The sequence below is a fragment of the Triticum aestivum genome, chromosome 3D, assembly GCF_018294505.1.
Source record: "Triticum aestivum cultivar Chinese Spring chromosome 3D, IWGSC CS RefSeq v2.1, whole genome shotgun sequence".
NCBI lineage: Eukaryota > Viridiplantae > Streptophyta > Magnoliopsida > Poales > Poaceae > Triticum > Triticum aestivum.
Window position 1 is genome coordinate 533,168,287 of NC_057802.1, and position 6,573 is coordinate 533,174,859.

Here is a 6,573-nt window from a genome sequence, read left to right on the forward strand (position 1 = left end):
TCTGTTTGTCTTCATCATGTACTATCCTGTGTTTACGCTTTCTGTACTGTGTGTTTGTCTTCATTTCATCATGATGACCATGCCTATGTTCTGCTATGCTTACTCTTGAGTGCTTATTCCGCTGCAAGTAGTTCTTCGCTAAGGAATTTCCTCACCCGCAAATTCCTCAGTGAAAAATTCATAAAAATCGCCTATTCACCCCCCTCTAGTCGATATAACGCACTTTCAATTGGTATCGGAGCAAGGTACTCCCTTGTTCTGTGTGATTTTGGTTTAACCGCCTGGAGTTTTAGTTATGTCGACCGCAGGTATGATCAAGGTCTCTGCTGGGTGTCCTACCTTCGATGGGACGGACTACCCCTACTGGAAGAATAAGATGCGAATGCATCTTGAGGCAATTGATAACGATCTCTGGTATGTTGTGGAAAATGGTGTTCCCTCAGTCACACCTTCTCTGAATGCTGCTGATGTGAAGAGATTCAAGCAACTCGATTCTCAAGCGAAGAATATCATTTGTGGCTATCTGAGCAAAGGACAGTACGAAAGAGTGAGTGCTTTGGAAATTGCTAAGCTTATCTGGGATAGGCTGTCCAAAGTCAATGAAGGAGTCTCAACACAGCGTGACTCTCGAGTTGATGTTCTTCGCAATCTCTTCAACCGCTTCAAAAGACTCGACAATGAAAATGTTCAACAAACCTTCGATCGCCTCACTGACATCTCAAATGAGCTTCAAGCACTTGGTGCCACTGACATCACTGACCATGAGGTGGTGAAGAAATGGCTGAGATCGCTTGATTCCTCATTTGATACTCTGGCATTGATGATACAAGAACGTGCTGATTACAAGTCACTTGATCCCGCTGATATCCTCGAGAGGCTAAATACTCATGAGTTCCAGCTTGCTGAAAAGAGAGATCTCTATGGTTCTAGCTATGGCAGATCACGTGCACTGAAGGCCAAGGCAGTTTCTGAGTCTGAAGATGAAGACTCTGGTAGCAGCCTTGGTGATCCTGAAGAACTGAGCCATGAACTAGCACTGCTCGTGAAGAAATTCCAGAAGTTCTCAAGACGTGGTCGCTTTGGAAGACCCTCAAGGAGCAATGATTCATCGTCCAGTGACTACAAGAAAAGGCTTTGTCACAAATGCAAGAAACCTGGACACTACATTCAAGATTGTCCTTAGTGGGAAAAGGAATCAAAGAAGAAGAAATACAAGGATTACAGTTCTGATGATGCAAAGAAAAAGAAGAAATCCTCAAAGTCTTCATCATCAAAATCCTCAAAGTCTTCATCTCACAAGAAGAGCAGCTCCAAGAAGGCTCGGGCATTCATTGGCAAGGAAATGGACTCTGAGGCTGAATCTGAAGAAAATGAGGAAGAGGAGGCGTCTGAGGAGTCCGAATCTGGTGTGGCGAGCCTAGCTCTCGCTACTGCATTCGTCAGCAAGTCTATCTTCAACTCTGAAGAAAATGACCTCACCAACAAGGCTGATGAAGGCAATGATGACTACGCTCCCACCTATTGCTTCATGGCAAAGGGTGCCAAGGTACTCAAATATACCTCCTCTGAATCAAGTGAGAATGAATCTGAAGAAAACCTCAAGCACAGCTATTCTAAACTTGCTAAGATTGCTGTGAAACAACAAAGGGCTTTTGAAAAGGTTCAAAACATGCTAGACAAAAGTGATGATATGTAGGGTGAAGAAATGGATCGCAATAAACCTTGACTGAAAATCTTCAGAGACTTCAGACTAGGTTTGACAACCTTCAAGGTCATCATAACACTCTCTTATCTGATCATGAGAAGCTTTCTTATGAATTTCTTCAAAGAAAGCAAGATCTTGAGAAGCTAAGAGTGAGTTATGAAGATCTTCAGAAGGAGTGTGATTCATTTCTTGCTCCACAAATCAGCGCTTCTCAGGGAGAATTTGTTCCTCCATGTTTGAAATGCATTGAACGTGAATCTGCCAATTCTTCACCTGAATGTTCAAATGCTTCTAATTTTACAAATTCTTCACCTGCCTCTGCTATCACTAATTCCTCATCTGAGGACATTGCTAGTATCACTGACGATGCAGGGCTTAAGGAATTGTACATTACAGGCATGTACAAAAGCCTCAAAGGGCATCAGACTCTCTGTGATGTGCTTAAAAAGCATATCCTCAACAGGAACCCTAGGAAAGAGGGTATTGCCTTTGAGAGGAAACTCAATGCTGATGGTACATATTGGAAGCCTGAGCAGTACCCCAAAACCTCATGGGTTACTGCAAAGGGACCTCCAGTTCATCCATCTAATTTATTTGGATTTACATGTGAATATTCTCATTCTTCTGATGAGTCATTTGACTCCAACTATAAACTGTTTAAAAATCAGAATGGTGAAGTATTTGCTAGATATGTTGGCACTAACTGCAGGAACGGTTCTCCCATGGAGAAAATCTGGGTTCCCAAAAAGTGCCTTGAAAGTCTTTAGGTGAATGTCCTCATGACACCACCTGTGAAGAATAGGAACCCTAGATCAAATTCTTCATATGGACCAAATTCTTCATATGGATCCAAGTCCTCATACGGATCGAATTCCTCACGTGGATCAAATTCCTCAAAAGGATCAAAGTCCTCATATGAATATCATCGTGCTAACAACTCTGTTTCGCAGGGAAGAGCTAAGGGCTATGAATATGAGCATTATTCTTCTAGTCATTATTTTCATAAGTCCTCGAAGAATTTCTCTGCTTATTCACATGCTTACCCTAACTCCTCTTATGTGAAACAAAATGGATTGGCTCCTATGCCACCTTTCTCGTATGGAGCTCGCAGAGTGATGAACTCTTTGCCACCCCTTCAGATGTGGGTGGTGAAGAAAAAGAACTAATCTCTTCTGCAGGGTCAGGTCTCCAGACGTGCGTGAACGTCTGAAGAATTTGATCAAGACCTGAAAAATTGCCTGAAAGGACGCAGGCTAATCATGAAGAAATGAACTTTCATTTCTCACGTCCTCATACTGCTTTATCTGTTCTATTACTTGATGAAATTGATCTGATGAATTGATGTCATATTCTTCACTGATGAAGTATATGAGTTCGTAAGCTGCACTAATTCATCTGCAGGATGATCAACCCAAAGCCACTGAGTGGGTCCTCGATAGTGGATGTACAAATCACATGACTGGTGACAAGAATCTATTGATGGATGCTCCCTTATCTCCATCGCATCTGAAGCATATCATCTTCGCTGACAAAGGCAAAAGTCAGGTATTGGGTCTAGGTAAGGTTGCGATCTCAAAGGATCGACACATGGACAAAGTCATGCTTGTCGAGTCCTTAGGATACAACCTCATGTCTGTCTCAATGCTTTGTGATCTTGATATGGTTGTTGTCTTTGGCAAGTATCGTTGTGTTGTGGTTATGGAAGCTAACAATTCCAAAGTCTTCGAAGGCTTTAGGAGAGGAGACTTGTATATTGTTGATTTCTCTACAGGACCACAACCAGCCGTGTGCCTACTTGCAAAAGCTTCAGAAGGCTGGCTCTGGCATCGATGACTTGGTCATGCAGGCATGAGGAATTTGCACACGCTTGCGAAGAAGAAGCATGTCATTGGGATTGAGAATGTCAAATTCCTCAAGGATCACTTATGCGGAGCCTGTGAAGCTGGGAAGATGACAAAGGCTAAGCATCCAGCGAGACTATCATGACCACTACTCGACCATTTGAATTGCTTCACATGGATCTCTTTGGTCCTAACCATTATTCTGCAGTTTCAAATGATGCATCTCAATATGGCTTTGTTATTGTTGATGATTACTCTCGATACACATGGGTACACATTGTTACTTACAAACATGAAGTGCAGGAAGTCTTCAAACGATTTTCCTCGAGGGCTTCAACCAACTTTGGTGTGAAGATCAAGCACATCAGAAGTGACAATGGAACTGAGTTCAAGAATTCTGGTCTTGATGACTATCTTGATGAACTTGGTATTACTCATGAGTTATTTTCTCCTTATACTCCTCAGCAGAATGGCGTCGTGGAGCGCAAGAACAGGAGTCTTGCTGAGATGGCTCGCACTATGCTTGATGAATACAAAACGACTCGTCGTTTCTTGATTGATGCAATTGATATTGCATGCCACATCATCAACAGAGTATATCTTCACAAATTCTTCAAGAAGACTGCCTATGAACTCCTCTCTGACAAGAAACCCAATGTGAGTTATTTCAAAGTCTTTGGTGCTAAATGTTGGATTAGAGATCCTCATCACAACTCAAAATTTGCACCGAAAGCACATGAAGGTTTTATGCTTGGTTACGGAAAGGACTCGCACACCTACAGAGTCTTCAACAACGTTCTTCACAAGGTTGTTGAAACTGTAGATGTGCGGTTCAATGAAACTAATGGCTCGCAAAGAGAGCACCTACCTTCTGTGATAGATGAACCAACACCTGAGGAAACTATCAAGTTCAAGGCTACTGAGGATGTCATTCCTACCGAAGAATCTGCTGAAGAATTCATTCCAGAACGGGAAGAACGTCGAGCTAATGCACCTGAAGAAAATGTTGAATAAAATGATGATCAAATTCCTCAACGACAACCAGCTCATCCTCGCGTTGCAAAAGAAGTGCAAGTTGAAAAGATCATCGATGACATTGAAGCACCAGGTCCTCTCACACGCTCAAAAGCTTCACATTTATCTAACTTTTGTGGGCACTATGCTTTTGTCTCTATCACAGAGCCCACTAAGGTAGATGAAGCATTTCTGGAACCTGAGTGGATTCAGGCCATGCAAGAAGAATTACATCAATTCGAGCTCAACAACGTCTGGGAACTGGTCAAACGTCCAGATCCTCGCAAGCACAATATCATTGGCACAAAGTGGATCTACCGCAACAAGCAAGATGAAAATGGCCTTGTGGTGAGGAATAAGGCACGGCTTGTAGCTCAAGGCTACACACAAGTTGAAGGAATTGATTTCGATGAAACTTTTGCACCTGTTGCTAGACTTGAAGCTATTCGCATATTACTTTCTTATGCTAACCATCATGATATCACTTTATATCAAATGGATGTGAAAAGTGCATTCCTGAATGGTAAGCTTGAGGAAGAAGTATATGTTGCTCAACCCCCAGGTTTTGAAGATCCAAAGAATCCTGACAAAGTCTTCCGACTCAATAAGGCCCTCTATGGCCTCAAGCAGGCCCCTCGGGCGTGGTATGATACTTTGAAGGAATTCCTCATGAAGAAAGGCTTCAAACCCGGTTCACTCGACCCTACTCTTTTCACTAAATCTTATGATGGTGAATTGTTTGTGTGCCAAATATATGTTGATGATATTATCTTTGGCTGTACTGACCAACGTTATAGTGATGAATTTGCCTATATGATGAGTGAAGAATATCAAATGTCTATGATGGGAGAACTGGAATTCTTCTTAGGTCTTCAAATTCATCAACAACGTAATGGCATATTCATATCTCAGGAGAAATACCTCAAGGATGTACTGAGGAAATTCGGCATGCAAGATTGCAAAGGCGTCAAAATTCCTATGCCCACAAATAGCCATCTGTGCACTGATGAAAATGGTATTGACTTCGATCATAAGGTATACTACTCCATGATTGGTTCTTTATTGTATTTATGTGCATCTAGGCCAGACATTATGCTTAGTGTTTGCATGTGTGCCCAATTTCAAGCTACACCGAAGGAATCACACCATAAGGCTGTGAAGCATATTCTTCGATATCTAGCTCACACACCAACACTTGGATTATGGTACCCCAAGGGCTCGGCTTTTGATCTCATTGGATATTCTGACTCTGACTATGCTCGTGATCGTGTGGACCGCAAGTCAACATCTGGTACATGTCATTTCCTCAGACGATCTTTGGTTTGTTGGTCCTCGAAGAAACAGAACTGCGTATCACTGTCTACTGCTGAAGCTGAGTACATTGCTACTGGTTCTTGCTGTGCTCAATTGCTATGGATGAAGCAAACTCTCAAGGACTACGGCGTCAACGTGAAGAATGTGCCTCTCTTCTGTGACAATGAGAGTGCCGTCAAGATTGCTCACAACCCAGTTCAGCACTCGAAGACAAAGCACATTCAGATTCATCATCATTTTCTTCGTGATCATGTGTTGAAGGGCGACATTTCTATTGAGCATGTGAAGACTGAAGAACATCTGGCCGATATCTTCACAAAGCCCTTGGATGAGAAGAGATTTAGCAAGTTGCGGTGTGAGCTAAATATCTTAGAATCTTCAAATGTTCTTTGAATAGGACACTCATCCTAACACTTATGCAAAATTGATGACTTAGATGTGCAACACATGAAGAAAAGTTTTTCTTCAATCAATGAAGACTAACACTCTTAGTGAGAAGAAATTAACGAAGAATTTGATTCTCAGAACCCTACGACAATTGTACGCGGTGTCTGAAATCATCATTCTTATACGGTGGGTCACGCCACCACCAAAAGTTGAAAATCTTCAATTTGAGTTTTTTCTCAGTGTTGAAATTCCTCAGTTGTTCATATTCTTCAACTTTGCATTGTCTTCACTATTTCCGTTGTTTTCTTCATT